Source organism: Coenobita brevimanus, chromosome 105 (genome assembly GCF_032717465.1).
Source record: "Coenobita brevimanus isolate Jiangsu-jjx chromosome 105, ASM3271746v2, whole genome shotgun sequence".
NCBI classification, from domain to species: domain Eukaryota; kingdom Metazoa; phylum Arthropoda; class Malacostraca; order Decapoda; family Coenobitidae; genus Coenobita; species Coenobita brevimanus.
The window spans coordinates 24,981,586-25,001,797 of NC_137058.1; positions in this window are offsets into that span (position 1 = coordinate 24,981,586).

Below are 20,212 nucleotides of genomic sequence, written 5' to 3' on the forward strand. Positions count from 1 at the left end.
ATAAGGGACTGAATAGGGAGACTGCCAGAGATCGAGCAGCGTGGAGAGCCGCCAGTAGGTGACCAAGGCCGACGCATGCAAGGATATTGAAGTCTTTATAAACGTAACGAAGCGAAGCAATAGTGAATGGGCCTTTATTTTGGTCTTTTTTTTTTTTTTTGTATATCTTTCCCTGGAGGGGAGCAAGTTTACACGTTGGCTGTCTTTACCTGCTTCTCGTTGGCACTAAATTCTCCGTAACCTGTAATACTGAGAGAGAGAGAGAGAGAGAGAGAGAGAGAGAGAGAGCAGGGAGGAAATGCTAGGAGGAGAGAGGAGGATGGAGGGCAGGGGGAGGGAGGACAAGTCGCGTGTTGGACTGTGACAAGACAAACTACATTAGCGCGGGTGAGACGGAGAGCGAGAGAGAGAACCATCGGCCACCCCGAGTGTCAACACCATGACGTCATCACCCCACACACACACCTGCCATCACATACATACTTACATATATACACACACACACACACACACACACACACACACCTGCCATCACATACATACATACATATATACACACCTGCCATCACATACGTACATACATACATACACACCTGCCATCACATACATACATACATACATACACACCTGCCATCACATACATACATACATACACACCTGCCATCACATACATACATACATACACACCTGCCATCACATACATACATACATACACACCTGCCATCACATACACACATACACACCTACCATCACATACATACACACACCTGCCATCACATACAAACATACATACATACATACACACTGCTATCAAATACACATTCACAAACATTTACACACATACACATACATACATACATAGTACATACACATACACCCACATTCACATACTGTACATTTTTCCTCATACATGCATGAACATTACGCATTTACACACATACTGTAGGCCACACACACACACACACACACACACACACACACACACACACACACACACACACACACACACACATCACGTACTAGCTCTGTGGACACTAGAGAGAAAGTATGACCAAGAGTGAAAAGTTAATCCATAAAAGTTAGGTGGACAGTCTCTCTCTCTCTCTCTCTCTCTCTTGGCCTAAAATTGCCTTCTCCACCTTGAAAGCTGAGCTGCAAAAATAGAATAACATTTCAGTATGGTGCTAGTCACGAAGAAGTGCTAGGGAAAGGAAGTAAGACCACAGTATTGTCTTTTACTAACACAAGGCTGCATGAAATAAGCTGCAAAAGGACGAAAATCTAGGCCAAGTTAAGGTGAAAAAAGTATAGTATTTAAGAGATTTTTTTTTTTTCAGTAACGTTTTCGTGCACTATATTTCCTTCACTTTAATTGGCGGGGCTTTTCGTCTTACTACATCCTTTCCAAAGCACTTCTTCGTGACTAGCATCATATTCGTGTTAATCTCTTGCTATACCTTGGCGTTCAAGATGGAGAAATGGAAATTTGAAGCCTGTACTCTGCTTACTTTAACTTGGCCAAATACTATCATCTCTCCGCCTTGAATGCTGACCTGTAGCTAGAGATAAACGCTAGAATATGATGCTAGTCACGAAGAAGTGCTATTGAAGGATGCAGAACTGTAGTATTAAATTATTCTGACACTTAGCTACGGGCATTAGGCTGCAAGAGGACAAAAACACCCAGATAGAAGTGAACTGATTACATTTTACAGGATGGTGAAAGAGAGAGAAAAATCCTAATACTCCCTTAGTATAGCTTGTTCTTTCATGCACAAAATTATTACGGTTACGAGAGGCAACTGATCGTAAAGTTTGAATCTCTGGCTAGAAATATAAGGGCAGTGAGGCCAATACCCTTAAAAAATTACCACTTTAGAGGACGTACAGTAGGTGTACAGGATGTCACCGTGGCGCGAAGTTTTAAATCTTAAGAGTTGTAGCCTATCCTTATTTAGAAATTGTGTGATGTCATTTCATAGACGAGGAAAATCAACGATGATGATGATGGTGATGATGATGATGATGATGATGATATAGTAGTTTGGGTGCTGAAGAATCGATCATTTCTTGAAACATCTATGTAAACACTCGATTGCATTCAAAGTTGTCAGAGAATAATAGTTCTAGTTTTCTTTTTCCATAACAATAGATGGGTGATTTTTACTGATTAAAGGTGTAAATATATAGGTTGTGTCAAAATTTCCTTTCCAAATGGCTGAACCCTCAGTCTGTTATTCGTTTTTCAGAATGCCTTGATGCAATATTTGTAGCTGGAGTATGACCATCTTTTTTGCTGTTTTGTGGTCATTTTTCATGGATAAGCGATTTTTAGATATGATTTTGGCTTCTATTAGCATATAAATACAATTTTGCACGTTACAAAAATATTTTCTCAAATTTAAATGTTCTCTTCGGTGTCAGTGTCTTGTAGGAAAGAAGGTGGAGGTTTTCCGCGTTGTTTATTTCGCTTTAATACGCGATTCTAGTTTACTTTGTTAGTGATGTGACACCTCATCGACAGGCAACAACCTCCTGCATCGACCGCCGACGCATGGAGAGGCTAATATGGCTGAAATTGGACAGTAGGAGTAGAGGACAGGCGGTGAAGGAGCCTTGTAAGGAAGTGTTGTCTTGTGGTGTCTGGGTCCCGCCACATGACGATTTCTTCCCTTCAGCCAGTGAGTATAGAAGCTCTGTGTCTACTACAGACTTGATATATTGATTTGGTGTTTATGTAGGAGAGCTCAAAGTCATGTAATTCAGTATTGTCTTGAGTACCAGCTTCGAGTCATTGGTAGCAAGAGGGTACGAGCTACGAGAGGAAGGTGGGATTATTGGAATGGCGTCACCTCGAAGTCCATGTTGGTAAATTTACTTGTTTTAAAAAGGAAGTTGCATGCTAATGGTTAATATTTAATCTCAGGAATCATTAATATAACAGTCGTTCTTGTAAATAACGCTTCTCAAATAAGGAAATGTGGAGTGTTAGTGGATTTTGGGAAGTTAAATGTTTTTAGTGCATTATGTCTGCACGTGCCTGTATGCTGCTACGCTTTTGGTGTCGGCGGCGTCTCAGGTCTAGGATCATGTTTCTTGTTTTCGGCAATTTCTTCAGCATTTTCAGTGAAAGGACAGATTAATTTCTCAAAAGTTTTTCTTTGTAGTTTCTCTAGGCTACACTACCCCAGTTAAATCCCGGTTTGGTGGACATTTAAACAGGTATTCAACATTGTGTTTATGTCCATGACAATTTAGATCACTGAGCCTGGTGTATTTTTAGTGATTTGTTACTTCATGTGCACTTCAACATTTCAGGTTATTCCAGCAGAATTTGCAAGTCAGTTGATTATTACAATGTGGTGAAAATTATCGGATGTGTTCAGGTTTTCACGTAAGCCAATATTTTCATCTGCAACTCATTTCACTTAGTGACAAAAGTCAATCCTGTGGCTCTGCACCCATCCCACAACACCTCTTCTTGACTAGCATCATATTCAAGTATTAATCTGCTGATAAAACTCGGTATTCGAGGTGAAGGGGTGAAAATTTTAGGCCAAGTTAAAATAAAAAGAGTACATGGAGCTCTCCTTGATTTTGTTCCTTGTTTCTAAGTAGTATTGTAGATCATTACGTGGTCTTGGATAACAGCTGGTATTTAAAAACATTCTTAACTTTGCCATCGTTGCTCAACTTAGGAAAATATGCAGTGTCCTATTCTGCTTTATGAATTGGGATAACAGGTGAATGTTAAGATTATAGGTTGAATGTAGATACTGTGATTTTTAATGTTTGAGGAATTATTGTTAAAAGATTATGTTATAAGGTTTGGGATAAAAATAATAGGTTTGGTATTTCTGAGGTTAAATTTCATGTAGTAATTTTGATATATGATGAATTAGGAATTTTTTAAAGTGCTGTTACAAGGTTAGGGATAAAAATGACAGGTTGAAAGTGTTTGAAATTCCAAGTTTTTAAAAGTTCCTGTTGTAATTCTGAGATATGAGGAATGAGTTTTAAAAGACACTGTTACAAGGGTTGGGATAAAAATGACAACAGGTGTGAAATTTCCAAGTTTTTAAATGTTTTGAATAATAGGCTTTCATAAACTACTGTACATTGGGAGCAGATGGTGAGAGCTTCATTTTTTTTTTTTTTTTTTAAGCATTATTAGTAGTGTTTTAGGAATCTTTGAAGCATCATATACATTACTAGTGTTCATTTTGCCAATAGCTTTATCGCATGCATTTCTCCATCCAACAAGCCTTCATCCTAATCCATTCCTACTCAGAAACTTATAAGAGAAAGGTATACTCGTAGTGCAGTATTTTACACATTGCTTAGGGGGTTTATGAATAGTGTGGTGTACTAGTATTTCAACGCTGTGTGTGTGTGTGTGTGTGTGTGTGTGTGTGTGTGTGTGTGTGTGTATGTGTGTGTGTGTGTGTATGTGTGTGTGTGTGTGTGTGTGTGTGTGTGTGTGTGTGTGTGTAAACTAGAATATACGGTAGTACTTTAGGCCATTGTTATTTCAGAGTACTGACACCAGCTGTCCTATATCTGAACTCTGACACCCCCCTCCCAAATAAATTGCTACGGGAAATAGGCTGCAATAGGGCGAAAATCTCCAACATATTGCAAATAAAGTACAGTTAAAGCGAACAGAATACAGTTTACAGGATGGCCAAAAAAAGAAGAGTGCAAATTCTCTCTACTTAGCATGTTCTTCCTGCAATAATAGCAGACACAAGGGGCAGTTGATTGTCAGGGTCTGTGAGTCTCGAGCCTGCAATACAAGGATAGAAACCTAGTGAGGCCAATATCATGACACTACCACTTCAGAGGACGTAGGTGTACAGTACATGATTTCCCAATGGCACGGGTTTTTCTTAGTTGGAATGTGTGACGTCATTTCTTAGGTAGCAGACAGGTAATGCTGCTGATGATATAATAACATTGTGACGTCATATTTAGGTGGTGAAAAGGTAATGCTGCTGTTGCTGATGATATAGTGACACTGTGACGTCATTTTTAGGTGGTGAGAAGGTAATGCTGCTGTTGATGGTGTGGTGACACTGTGACGTCATTTTTAGGTGGTGAGAAGGTAATGCTGCTGTTGATGGTATGGTGACACTGTGACGTCCTTTTTAGGTGGTGTAAAGGTGATGCTGCTGCTGATAATGATGATACAGTGACAGTGGCGTCATTTTTACCGGTAGGTGGTGAAAAGGTGATGCTGATGATGATGATATAGTGACATTGTAACGTCATTTTTAGGTGGTGGAAAAGTGATGCTGCTGTTGGTGCTGATGATGAAAGGAATCGGTCATTTCTTAAATCTTTCAGTGTTTATTTTGTGGTAAATACTCCGTTGCATTCAAGGTTGGCAAAGAATAACAGCAAGTTTATCCAGTATCCATTTCCCCAAACAATAATTTTTGACTTCTACTGATTATCGATGTATATATATATTTATTATGATACGTGTCTATCGTTGTATATAGTTACTGTAATCAGTTTTTGAGTTTCCATTCCAAATGTCTGTACCCTAAGGTCGCTGTTCGTTTTTCAGAATGCTTTAACGTAATATTTGTTGGAGTACAATACCCTTCTTTGCTATTTTGTGGTCTTTTTTTTCATCGATAAGCGATTTTTAGAATAATTTTCTCTTATATTAGCACATTAGCACACTTCTGCGCGTAACTAGAATATTTTATCGTATGAATGTTCTCTTCGGCGTCGGTGTCCTATGGGGCGAAGGTGGAGGTCTCGTGTGTCCATTTATTTCGCTTTAATACGCGATTCTAGTTTATTTTGTTAGTGATGTGACGTTTCATCGACAGGCATCAACCTCCTGCATCGACCGTCGACGCATGGAGAGGCTAATATGACAGGAATTGGGCAGTACGAGTAAGTGAAGAGGACGTGTGTTGATGGAGCCTAATAAGGAAGTGTTGGCTTGTGGTGTCTGGATTCCGCCACATAACAATTTCTTCCCTTCAGCCAGTGAGTATAGAAGCTGTGTGTTTATTATAGAATTGATATATTGGTTATGTGTATATATAGGAGAGCTCTAAGCCCTGTAATTCAATAGTGTCATGAGTATCAGCCTGGAGCCATTAGCAACAAGAGGATACGAGAGGGAGGTGGAATTATTGGAACGGCGTCACCTCGAATTCCATGCCAGTAAATTTGTTTTAAAAAAGAAGGTTTAATAAATATTAATAATCTCAAGAATCGTAAGTATAACAGCCATGCTTCTAACTAATGTTCCTCAGATAAGAAAATATGGAGAATTAGTAGATTTTGGAAAAAATTTAATGTTTTTAGTGCATTGTGTGTGCACGTTCCTGTCTGCTGCTACGCTCATGGTGTCGTCTGCGTCTCAGGTCTACGATTATATTTCTTGTTTTCAGTATTTTCTTCAACATTTTAAGTAAAAGCTGCGATTAATTTCCCGGTACTTATTTTCATTTTCTGTAGGCGTCAGTTCCTCCGTTAAATCCCTGTATGCCGGACATTTAAACAGGTATTCAACATTGCGTTTGTCCATGACAATTTAAATCGCTGAGCACAATTTCACTGATTTATTTCATGTGCACTTCAACATTTAAAGTTATTCCAGCACACTTTGGATGTCAGTTGATATTACACTTTGGTGAAAATTGAACTTAGCCAAAATTTCCATCATTTGCAACTCACATCCTGTAGCTCAGTGGCAGAAAAACCAATACTATGGTTATACATCCTTTCCACTGCACTTCTTCGTGACCAGCATCATATTCAAATATTAATCTACTGTTACACCTCGGTATTCGAGGTGAAGGGATGGAAATTTTAGGCTAGGTTAAAGTAAAAAGTGTATATGGAGCTCGCCATGAATTAGTTCATTGTTTAAGTAGTGTTGTAGATCATTGCGTGGTATTGAATAACAGATAGTACTTAAAAATATTCTTAACCGTATCATCGTTGCTTGGAAAAAAGAATTGTTCAGTTATAACAGGTGAAAGTTAAGAGTGTAGGTTGAATGCAGATACTATGATTTTGAGGTTTGATGAATAAGTTATATTAATGTATTGTACGGCTTGAGATAAAAAATGATAGGTAAGAATGTGTTTCAAATTTCCAATGTAGTTAAATTTCTTGCTATAATTTTGAGATATTGTGTGATGAGTTTTGTTACAAGGTTTTGGATGAAAATGACGGAACAGGTATGAAATATCCAAGGTTTTATAATTGTATGAATCATGTTCTTTCATAGTCTACAATGGGATCTACTGCTAAAAGCTTCATTTTTTTTTTTTCCATCCTTTAGTAGTATCAGGATTCTCTTGAGGGTCATTTCCATCAACTAGCCTTCTATTTTGCCATCCATATAATTGTTTACGCATTTCTGTATCCAACAAATCTCCAGCCTAATCCATTTTCACATCAGAACTTAGCAAAGAAAGTTGTACTCGTTGTGCAGTAATTTACACTTAACTGCTTAGTAGGTTTATGAATAGTCTGGTGTATTCGTATTTCACCGCTGTGTGTGTGTGTGTGTGTGTGTGTGTGTGTGTGTGTGTGTGTGTGTGTGTGTGTGTGTTTGAACAAGAATATAGTACATATTTTAGGCTATTTTTGATTTTAGAACAGTGACACCAACTTGCTTTACTATCTTAGCTCCTCTACACCCTTGCCCCCCTCCCCACCGAAAAGAAATCTGCCATTGTACACGAATAGTATTTAATGACATATCTTGTTTCAGTGCTATCCGTGTAATCATACCAGCAATTAACAGCTCATAGCTACGAAATATATGGCATGATAAAGCGGATTATGCTTTGTTTAGGCGAGGAAATTCAGCATTGTAAAGCACAGGCAGTAATGTATAGTACCGTTAGGCTGTATATGCAAGGATAATATACATAAAGAATGCACAAAATATAGAAATACCGACACTGTCAAGGCAACCTAAACAAGATAAATTTTGTCGTATAGACAAAGTTACCTAGGGCATACCGGTAACGTAGCAACTGTATCAAGCTTTTCGTTTGTAGCTTTCTACCTGCTATTTCTACAATTTTTTCTGTGTTCATGAGTTATTTTTGGCTTTATCAACAGTGACTTGAAATATAACTGAAGATCTGTTTCCGTAATATGATTTAACAAGTTTTTAAAGTTATCAGGCAAAGTATTCCAGGCTACAGACTTAATGATACGTGTTTGACTGTCCACTTAATTCTTTATAGGCTATATTGATATTGATATTCTGTGTATTGCTAGTACAGTATTTGATAGGGATTATTCTGAATGGAGGAGGAAATTCTGTCATCTACATTTCTCATTAAAGTTAAAAAAAAAAAAAAAATACAGGATTGGCAGTAATATAGACTGGACATTTTTTTGCAGTGCCGCCTTTAGGAGTTGTTATCAGTTAATCTTTGGAGAATTGTGGTTTTAACCGTACATTGGTTTAATCTTTACCAACATTCACGTAAGTCTCCCACTTTCCGAAACATCTGCTATCAGGCATAGGCATACGTCCTTGAAATGTTCACTGGCATTCACAATGATTTTTTTTTTTTTTTTTTTAACATCCTAAATTTTTAGAAGCATAGTTTACTTCCTTTAACAACAAGTAATACGATATGTAAGTATTATCATGCTGTGAACAATACAGTACTTTATACCTTGATTGTACCTGGATTACGAGCACCATTCGTTACTTTTTTTTTTTTTCTTTTTTAAGACTGCGCAAAAAGCATGAGTAGTGCCAGTTGGTTCTTGGTTTGGTGAATACCTACTGGCTTGATGTGTTGCTGGGAATTATGTTAGATATACAGTACCTGTATGCTTATTTCATTACAGTGGACATTAATTTTTTGTGTTACCACCTGAAAGCAGTAAACCTACATCAAAAAGAGGATCCGTCTGTATCCAAGGTTAAAAGTTGATTTGTAGTCAGTGAATGCATGCCGGCAATACAGCGTTTTTTTTTTTTTCTCTCTCTCTCTCTCTCTCTCTCTCGAAGGTACACATTTATTTCAGTTGACAAAATGACGAAATAGGATGGAGTCATGTTCCTGAACATTCAGTGGGCTGGGTGAAGATAGATCCCACACTACTGTATATTGACGGATGCCATTTAATGTCTGACTTTTTCTTTTTTTTTCCCTTAGTAAACTTAAAGTCTTCTTCCCCCTGAAAAAAAAAAAATTAAAGTGAAAGGACCTCCGAAAGGCAATATATATATATATATATATATATATATATATATATATATATATATATATATATATATATATATATATATATACACACAGTATATTAGTACTGGTTGAGAGAGGGCGGAGCAGATTTCACTGGGATCTTCATGAATGTCACTTGCTTTTCTTAGTTTTCATCATTAATTTACAAGGCTTCCCGGTAAATATTTAGGATCATGCCTACCAGTAGTATTTTACACTATTTCTAAAGACAAAGAGGAGAGGTTGAACACCCCAGTAATTCTCCCAGTGCATAGTTTTTTTTTATTATTGTGATATATGATCCGTAATTTGATTTTTTTTTTTTTAAATCTGGTGATGTATGATCCGTAACTTTTTTATTTTTAATATATATTCTCAGCTTGTAGCATGATGCTCAGAACAAAATCGAGTATTATACAGTAGATTACCACATGATTAACTGAAAAATGTAGAAAGTGACAGTTATCATTGTACCCTGACTATTTCTTAACATATCTGGACAAAAATGGTATAAGTTTCGTAATACTGATCCTGGCCTACTGGTTTTCAAAGCTTTAGCTGTTTGCTTCACCAGTATTCAGAACCTTTTGTAATGTTAACGCTAGAAGCAACTGTGCCTACAACTGTGTAAGACGAGTAGCCTTTTTGCTTAATTAGCTTATGTGGACTTTATTTTATTTTATTTTCATTCTGTTGATAAATACATGAAAATTGTCAGCAGGCAGATGAGCTCCACTTGCCATATCCTGACTGTTTAGTAAATAGTTAAAAGCTTGTGTACTTGGCTGAAATGCTTCATAACAGTTACAGTTCACCAGAATTCCTCTTAGTTTTTGTGTTAATCAATTTGCCCACTCCATGAAGGGTTAAATGTTTAGTGACACTGATACCGGTAATGTATAGTTACATACAGTTATTCCTCAGTATATACTTAGGTGACCCTTTATTCTTATTTGATGCGTTTATTATAGTACGGGAGTCTATTAGTTATATATAGTCTATTTACTCTTCATAGCACACTTCCACCATTAATCGTTCTTTATCATGCTAAGAAACGAACTCAGTCTATTATTTACTGTACTCCTGCCATCTCTTCTAATCCCACTTCCACCTCTTCTTTCCTACTGCTCCTCCTCATTCACTAGCTATTCTCATGCCTCCTCATGCACCACACTGAGATGCCCAATAACTTACACTAGTAATGCAGTCATATTTATGCTTGTACAGTGTATTTCAGTATTACCGTACGTACCGATATGTATGTAATCAGTAGGCCAGTACACAATGTTTCAGTATATGGGAGAGACCGCTAAAAAGATTGGGTACGCTTCCATACCACTTTTCCTTTCCTACTTCTGCCAACCCTTCCATTTCTCTTTTTCCCTTTGCCACTTCTCCATCTCCTTCCATCTGCCACTTCCCCCCTCTCTCTTTCACCCTTCCCCTCCTCCATCTTCCCCAACCCCTCCGCTCTCTTCCCCTACCCCTCCTCCTCCTTTCCCTTTCCCCTGCCACTTCTTCCCATCCGTGCTTCCTTCCTGCCTGTCATTAGGGCGGGTCCCATGCATCAGAGAGGTCCTTGAGGGTGTCAACTGCCCCAGATGACTTCACCCTCACCCTCACCCCCACCCCAGTCTGGCCTACCTCACTTTCACCCCCACCTCATTCTGGCCAACCTCACCCTCACCCCCACCTCATTCTGACCAACCTCGCCCTCACCCCCACCTCATTCTGACCAACCTCACCCTCACCCCCACCTCATTCTGACCAACCTCACCCTCACCCCATTCTGGCCAACCTCACCCTCACCCCCACCGCATTCTGGCCTACGTCACTCTCACCCCCACCTCATTCTGACCAACCTCACCCTCACTCCCACCCCATCCTGGCCTACCCCATCCTTTCTCCCGCCTTCCCCCTGACCCGACCCCCACTTCACTTAAACCCACCTCTTTTATCCTGCTCCACCTTCACACCTATCCCAGATCACCCTATTCTGGCCTGCCCCTCCCTTACTCCCTCCAACCCCCCTCTCTATCCCGTCCCCACCTACCCCACCCCACCCAACTCCACCCTCATCCTCACTCCACATCACTCTGTCCATACCTACCCAACCCATCTCACACACAGGCTTCCTCCTCTCGTTTTATATCCTCCTGCCTTCCTCTTAACATCATTTGGAACTGGTAAATTTTAAGAACCAAATCCAAAATATTCTTCGACACGTGTAAATGCCACAGACTAAACGAAAAAAAAGGGGGGGGGGGGAATGAAGAAGTGTTCAGTAAAACTAATAGCTAACCTTTGTAGTTGTAGTATAGTAGTAGTCGTAGTATATTAGTAGGAGTGATAGTAGTAGTAGTAGAAGTAGTAGTAGTATTGTAGGCCTGGCAGTAGTATAGTATAGTATAGGCTAGTATAGTACCGTAGTAGTGTAGTGTAGTGTAGTGTAGTATAGTATAGTATAGGATAGTAGTAGTGTAGTGTAGTAGTAGTAGTTGTAATAGTATCAGTAGTAGTAGTAGTAGTTGTAATAGTATCAGTAGTAGTAGTAGTTGTAATAGTATCAGTAGTAGTAGTAGCAATAGTAGTAGTAGTAGTTAGCAGCAGTAGTATCGGTAGTAGTAGAAATAATAGTAACACCCGGTAATAATATCGGTAGTAGTAGTAGTAGCGTGGTAGTAGTAGTAGTAGAGGGAAAAAAACAGTATAACGGCTATTCATCGTTTCCACAGCACGTCTTCGCTACTAGCATCATATTCTAGTTAATTTATTTAACTCGGCATTCAAGATGGAGTGATGGCAGTTGTAGGCCAGGTTAGAATGAAGGGATTGTAGTTAACTGAAGGTCTTACCAGCCCATTAATTTTTCCCTTCCTTACGGTGGAAAGTTTCATTTATTTATTTATTTGAAGCACGGGACTACTTTATTCTGCTTAGGATTTTCCTCGTATTGAAGTGCTTAATGGAGACTGCTAATTAGCTACTTATTTATGAGGTGTCAAGGTAGTAAAATCGTGCAGAGGTAGCATATTGAAAAAAATATATATATAGTTTTCACTTTAACTTGACCCAGTTTATAATCCTTTTGCAGCTTTGCTTCACGTAACTCACTGGCAGAAAATGACAATGCTACGGCTTTGTATCCTTTCCATAGTACTTCTCGTTACTAGCATCGTACTCTAGTCTTAATCACTTGTTACAACTCAGCATTCAGGATAAATGGGAGAAATGGAGTTCCCCCGAGTTAAGCCCTGTATTGGACTATATAGCCCCGCTAGGGTTACAAGAGCGAGCTACCACTCCCGGCACGGCAGACCGGGCGAGGCTTGAACTCGCAGTCCCCCGATTACGAGTCCGGCGCGCTACCACTGTGCTACCGCGCCCCCCAGCATTCAGGATAGAGAGTTGGTATTTTTAGGCCAAGTTAAGATGAAAAGAGTTTCGGATGGTACTTACGGTTTGTGGAGAGCGGTCATTACAGGGATGTGGTGGTGTTTTAGGTGCCTTCAGAATATGTGCACGAAATCTTGAGTTAAAGATTGTGTTCCAGGTGAGAGCACAGTGCAGTTTATTTTTAAGTTACAGTCATCCCCCAGACACACAGCCGTCAAATGTACAATGTAGGTCCCTAATTCACTTTTTGGCACGAACAGGCTGGGGTGATTTTTTAAAGTCCCAGCTTACCCCAACACCACGATACACAGCCGTCGAATTTACAATCCAAGTCTTATTTCAGTTCTGGATAGGTAGGATTAGGCTGGGGATGAAATGAACTTGACCATGTGTAAGTGTGATCCCAGTGTAAAGTTATCCCTCAGACGCAAGTGTCAGATGTGTTAACCAGGTCCCTATCTCTCCTCTGGGCACGAACAGGCTGGGATAAAGTGAAGTCCGGGAGATGTGTGAGCACCGGAAGCTACAACTTTTCTTTCCTTTTTCCTTTTTCTTAAGTCCCAATCTTCCTGCACACTACGACACAATCATCAAGTTTACAATCCCAGTCCGTATTTCGCTTTAAGGCAGAAACAGGCAGGGGAAATTTTTAAGTATTTTTTCGTCACCATCTTCTCCCCACACAGCAACATGCTAAAGAGGAGTCAGACACTTTGTCATCACCACCACTCGTTTTAGAAATGATCTGATATTTAGCACTCGACTTCCTTTATACAGACAGCCGTCCAGTTTACGTCTCCTGTCCATATTTCACTCATAGTTACTAATAAATTGGTATAAGATGTTCCGGGAGAAGTATAAGCGCAGTGGATGCTAAGATGCAACTGATGGCTCGGCGTTTGGGAGAATTTTAGATCGAAGTGTTTCAGATGGGTTCAGTTTAGGAGTCAGACCATTTATCTTAAACTCTCACATGATCCGAACAACTCTAGATGTCTACTCCCACTTAACTTATTCAGCTGAGAGAGTGTTATAGGACCCTGTAAACGTTAATATCCTTTCATGGGAGGGACAGCTCTAGTATTTTCATTCAGCTTATGCCACATATTTTAATTCATCTGAGTGAGTCATAGGAGCCAGAGCATTAAGCTGCCACTCCTCAGTACTCACGTGTACAGTATATTCGAAGCAATTCCACTTTATTCACAAGCGTCAATGCATATGAAATGTTTCGTGAGCATAGTTGTGTAGTGATGCTGCAATAAATTATGTGGTGATGGTGTAATGTAGTGATTCTGTAATTAGGTATGTAGTGATGCAGTAATTAGTTACGTAGTAGTTGTGTAGTGATGATGTAATTAGGTATATATGTAGTGATGCTGTAGTTGTGTAGTGATGATGTAATTAGGTATATATGTAGTGATGCTGTAGTTGTGTAGTGATGATGTAATTAGGTATATATGTAGTGATGCTGTAGTAGTGTAGTGATGATGTAATTAGGTATATATGTAGTGATGCTGTAGTTGTGTGGTGATGATGTAGTTGTGATGCTGTGGTTATATAGTGATGCTTTAATATCTTGTTATCCCATACGATTGTATTCCTTTGAAGGTGTTAATGAAGGCTATATCTAACACCTTCAGTTTGAAAAATATCTCCTAAGCAGAATAAAATATAAATGATTTCCTCGGGTTGAACGGATTAACTCGAAGAAGATTACCCAGCACTGTGTTTATAAATGTGACCTGGTGACTTAAATTTGTGGCAGCCTGTCGAAATACTTAAGGAACTTATTATAGTCACCAGTCTAAATGGACATTGAGCTGGCGATGATATATGAGAATGTGGTCAGAACAAAATATATGAACTACTGATTGTAATTTTTGTAACAGAACGATGAGATTATCTTGGCATTTAAGTGACCTCAAAGAAGATAACCACCCTTGTCTCCTCCTCCTTCCTTCCATCCTTCCTTCATCCATTCATTCATTTCCTTCCTTCCTTCCTTCCTCCTGACGTCTTTCCCTTCCCTCCTCCTCAGATGTCTCCCTCCCTCCAATTCGTCTCTCCCCCCGGCTGTTTCCTCTTTCCCTCCCCCTTGTCACCCTCCTTGATGTTTTCCTTCTCATATCCCGTCCCTTTTTGGCTCCCCTCTCCCCCCCTCCCCGTCTCTCTCTCTCTCTCTCTCATTCGCCGCTTCTAAATCTCCCATACCTCCTTCCATTGATTGTTCTCTGTACGATTTTTTTTTCTTCTGTTAAACACACCAGTAGGTCAGCGCTCTCCAGATCGGCTTTGTAGCATATGTTATTCTCAGCCTAAAGTTTGCTCAGCTGCAGTCTTAAATTTCATACCGACACCAACTCTCATTCCTGTGTATATATTCATCTGTAATCATGTATTGTCTCAGTTAATTTCCCTTCTTCTGGTCTCTCTTTGTCTGGCTGTATCCCCTCCTCCCCGTAGCCTACCTTTGTGGTGTTTTCCCATTTCTCATTCGGGCTATTTTGAGAGAATTTAAAGCAATCAGATGGACACCTGTTAATTGAGAAGGAAGAGAAGTATGTGTTATTTGCAGAGAGAGGCAAAAAAAAAAAAAAAAGTATTTGAGTTTCTATTCCTTCCCATAATTTAGTTGACAGAATCTAATTTAGAAGTGACATTGATAGAAGTATTTAAAACAGACATTGCGCCACGTGAAATCCCACAGGAGATTAAAAAAAAAAAAGACCTCTCCCAGTGTTCTCTGTTTCATCTCAAAATTTAGTTGATAGGAGGATTTAAAAGTGACGGATTGAGAGAAAAATTAAAAACAGACGATGTGGCAGGTGAAATTTGAGAGCAGATAAAAAAAAAATGTCAGTTCTCCTAGTGATCATTCCACACTTTAAATTTAATTGATTGAGGAATTGAAAAGTGATAGAATGAGAGGAGAATGAAAAACTGTGGCACGTGAAATTCGAAAGCATATTATAAAAAATATGTCAGCTCTCCAAGTGATCATTCCACACTTAAATTTAGTTGATTGAAGAACTGAAAAGTGATAGAAGGAGAGGAGAATGAAAATGTGTCACAGATTTAAAAAAAAAAAAAAAAATTCAGCTCTCGTAGTGATCATTCCACACTTATATTTAGTTGATTGAAGAATTGAGAAGTGATAGAATGAGAGGAGGATGCAAAACAATGTGGCACGTGAAATTCGAGAGCGGTTGACAAAAAAAAAGAAAGAAAAAAAATGGTCGGATCTTGCGGGAGAGGGACCTTATCAAAACCCAAGTCAACACGTGAATCAACAGAATCGAAGTCGCTAATGATCCTAGCCCGACCAGACACACGCAGAAAAAAGTCCATTACTCTTATTCTCACCTCCTACGTTACTGAGAGAAAGAGAGAGAGAGAGAGAGAGGCATGGAGTCAGAAAGAGGATGCAAGTAGGTAAGCAGAGAGAGGGAGAAAGAAAGAGGGAATTATAGGCATGGAATCAAAGAGGATGCAAGTAGGTACGGTGGTGGGTAGGTAGGTAGGTAGAGAGAGAGAGAGAGAGTATACAGGCATGGAATCAGAGGATGCAAGTAGGTAAGGTAAGTAGGTAGGTAGACAGAGAGAGAGAGTATACAGACATGGAATCAGAGGATGCACGTAGGTAGGTAGGTAGACAGAGAGACAGAGAGAGAGAGGGTAAGAGGATGCACGTAGGTAGGTAGGTAGGTAGGTAGACAGAGAGACAGAGAGAGAGAGGGTATTCTAGCTTAATGAAACCCAGACTTGAGTGTAAGGATAGACTAATGAGGTGGTGGAGGATACACAGTCAATATCCCGTGTGTGTGTGTGTGTGTGTGTGTGTGTGTGTGTGTGTGTGTGTGTGTGTGTGTGTGTGTGTGTGTGTGTGTACGCGCCTAGGAGAATCTCACCACCACCAGTTTGTGTGTATGTTATACCAATGTTCATGTTTTTTCTTGTGAGCGAATGTTTTCTTGTGTGCGTGTGTATCTTTGAATGTATGTTAGTGTGTTTATAATCGTATATGCCTGTGTGTGTGTGTGTGTGTGTGTGTGTGTGTGTGTGTGTGTGTGTGTGTGTGTGTGTGTGTCCTTGTTTCTGTGTGTTCGGGTTGGTTGAATCGGTTGTTTGTGTTTGCTTAAGCTCGTATTTGAATGTTTGAGAGAGAGAGAGAGATCCAGGCTGTCGAATAAAAGCAAAGACGTTAAGAGCTGAGCGAGGAATATTATAGAAATCGTCGTTCCAATTTTCGTAAAAGATAATATACCGGGACCTTAAGATTATTTCTCCCTCTTAATTCTTATGTGTTTTCTAGAGTATTCCTGAAGACCGTAAATCATTTGTTTTTGACTTCGGAAAGAGTTTGTAGTGGACGTAGGTTGGTAGGGAGGTAAGTAGGTAGGTAGGGAGGTAAGTAGGTAGGTAGATAGATAGATAGGTATGGAATCACTACTAAGGTGTGCTAGTAATATACACCTGATAGCAGCAACAACAGTATAAATTATAAAGTAGTAGTAATATATAAAAGGAGTGGAAGGGGAGGGGAGGTTTAGAAGAGAAAGAGTGAAGGTAAAGGAAGGGGAGGTGGAGAAGAGAAAGAGTGAAGGTAAAGGAAGGGGAGGTTTAGAAGAGAAAGAGTGAAGGTAAAGGAAGGGGAGGTTTAGAAGAGAAAGAGTGAAGGTAAAGGAAGGGGAGGTGGAGAAGAGAAAGAGTGAAGGTAAAGGAAGGGGAGGTGGAGAAGAGAAAGAGTGAAGGTAAAGGAAGGGGAGGTGGAGAAGAGAAAGAGTGAAGGTAAAGGAAGGGGAGGTGGAGAAGAGAAAGAGTGAAGGTAAAGGAAGGGGAGGTGGAGAAGAGAAAGAGTGAAGGTAAAGGAAGGGGAGGTGGAGAAGAGAAAGAGTGAAGGTAAAGGAAGGAAGGGAGGGAGAGGAGTGGGATGGAAAGGAGGAGGAGGAGCAGGACTTTGGTGTGTTGATGCGCTAAAAGTGTTTGCTGTCCCCACCGTGATGGCCTCACAGATTAATTCCTTCTCAAGTTAACTTTCCTTCCCCCTTCCCCTCCCTACCCCTGCCTCACCCAGCCCTCTTCTACCCTATCACCCCCTTGCCTCTTCCCCCATCACCCCCATCCATCCACCTCCACACCACTCCCCCTGTCACTCTCTTCCCCCATCACCCCCATCCATCCAACGCCACCCCCTCCTCCTATCCTTCCATCCCTTCCTACCTCCTCTCCCTCCCCCTTCCTTACTTCGTCTGTACCCTTCTCTCCGCTTCCAGTCCCCTTCATCCCCTTCCAGTCCCTCTCTAGGCCCCTATCCTCCCTCTTCCACCCCTTTCTCTACCCCTTCCCTCCTCCTCCACCCCCCCTCCCCTTTTCAGACTCTCTATCCCCTTTTTTTTCCACTTCCGTCTCTCTACCCCCTTTCCTCTTCCCTTGCACTCCCTTCTCTACCCCTTTCCCAGCTTTCTCTACTCCCCTACATCCCGCGCTCCTTCCTGTTTCCTTTTCTCATTCCTTCTCCTTCATCTTTACTCTCTCTCTCTCTCTCTCTCTCTCTCACTATCTTCATTTTCTTGCCTTTCATTCCATTCCCCCCATTCCTCCAGTCTGTCCCCTTTCTGTCCATCTGCCCCTTTCGTTCTGTCTCCACCCCCTCTCGTCTGTTGTCTCTCCTCCCCTGCCCCTTTTTCCACGCCTCTCGTCTTCCACCCCGCTACACCCCCTCCCCCTTCATTCCTCCTCCTCCTCTCGGTTTTCTCCACTCCTTCCCTCTCTTCCTCCATCCCTCCCCCTTCCACTCTTCGTCACCCCTTCCCCCTCTCTTTTTATCCCATATCCTCTTCCCTCCACACCTTCTCCTTTCTCTCCTCCATTCTTACCCTCTTTCCATCCCTCTCTCCCCTTTCGCTTCTGTCCCACGGCACCCTCCGTCCGAGTTTCTCTATCCCCTCCCCTATCCCTCCTTGCCAACCTCCTTCCCCTCTCTGCTTTTCCTCACTCCCTCCCTCTTTGTCATCCATCATTCTTGCTCCTTCATCCCTCGCCACTCCCTCCTCCTCGGCTTTAACCATTCTTATACTCTCTTCCTCAGCTAACACCTTTTTCCGCTCCTCTATCCAATCCATTCCTCCACCCCCTGCCATCTTTTTCCACTCCTTCCCTCCCCAGTCCACTCATCCACCCCGTGCCTTCCTTTTCCACTGCTTCCCTTTCCAATCCACGCATCCACCCCCTGCCCTCCTTTTCCACTCGTTCCTTCTCTAGTCCACTCATCCACCCCCTGCCTTCCTTTTCCACTTCTTCCTTCTCCAGTCCACTCATCCACCCCCTGCCTTCCTTTTCCACTCCTTCCCTCTCCAGTCCACTCATCCACCCCCTGCCTTCCTTTTCCACTCCTTCCTTCTCCAGTCCACTCATCCACCCCCTGCCTTCCTTTTCCACTCCTTCCCTCTCCAGTCCGCCCCTCTTCTTTTTTCATCCTTTTACCCTACACCTCCACTCCCTCCTCTTCTCCATTTCCCCTCCTGTCTTTCTGTTCTTCCCCATCCCTTACCCACTTCATCATTATTTACTTCCAGCCCTCCCTGCCCTAGCCTATTCCCCATCCCATCCCATGCCTTGCAGTATCCCATCCTCCGTCCTATCTTATATCCCTTCTCCATTCCTTCATTTCGTCTCTCACATTCCATCCTGTCATCATATCACGTTTCATCTCATCCCATCCTATCCTCGTCTACCCCTGTCTACCCCATTCCATCCCTCCTAACCCATCCCATCACATCACCCCATCACATAATACATCGCACCATCGCAGCACATCACGTCTTTCCTATTATATCCTCTCCCGTCCCTACCTTCTCCCTCATTCCAGACCCTCCTACCCCCCACCTCCACTTCCTCCTCCTCTCCATTTCCCCTCCTGTCTTTCTGTTCTTCCCCATCCCTTACCCACTTCATCATTATTTACTTCCAGCCCTCCCTGCCCTAGCCTATTCCCCATCCCATCCCATGCCTTGCAGTATCCCATCCTCCGTCCTATCTTATATCCCTTCTCCATTCCTTCATTTCGTCTCTCACATTCCATCCTGTCATCATATCACGTTTCATCTCATCCCATCCTATCCTCGTCTACCCCTGTCTACCCCATTCCATCCCTCCTAACCCATCCCATCACATCACCCCATCACATAATACATCGCACCATCGCAGCACATCACGTCTTTCCTATTATATCCTCTCCCGTCCCTACCTTCTCCCTCATTCCAGACCCTCCTACCCCCCTGCATACTATAATCCTTTTACCTTAACTTCGATTTTTGTATTGCATTTTATTATTATTATTATTATTATTATTTTTATTTTTATTTTTATTATTATTCGCTGGTGAGCGTCGTAGACTCGTAGTAGTGAAATTAGTAGAACTTACATCTAACCGTACACTAGACCATTCACCTTAATTTACTTCGGAGTTTTGCTGCACTTTTACATATTAATTCACGTAGCTCAGTGGCAGAAAATGACAGTACTGCAACTCAACTTCCTTTCCATAACACTATTCCATTTCTAGCATCATAGTGTTAAAT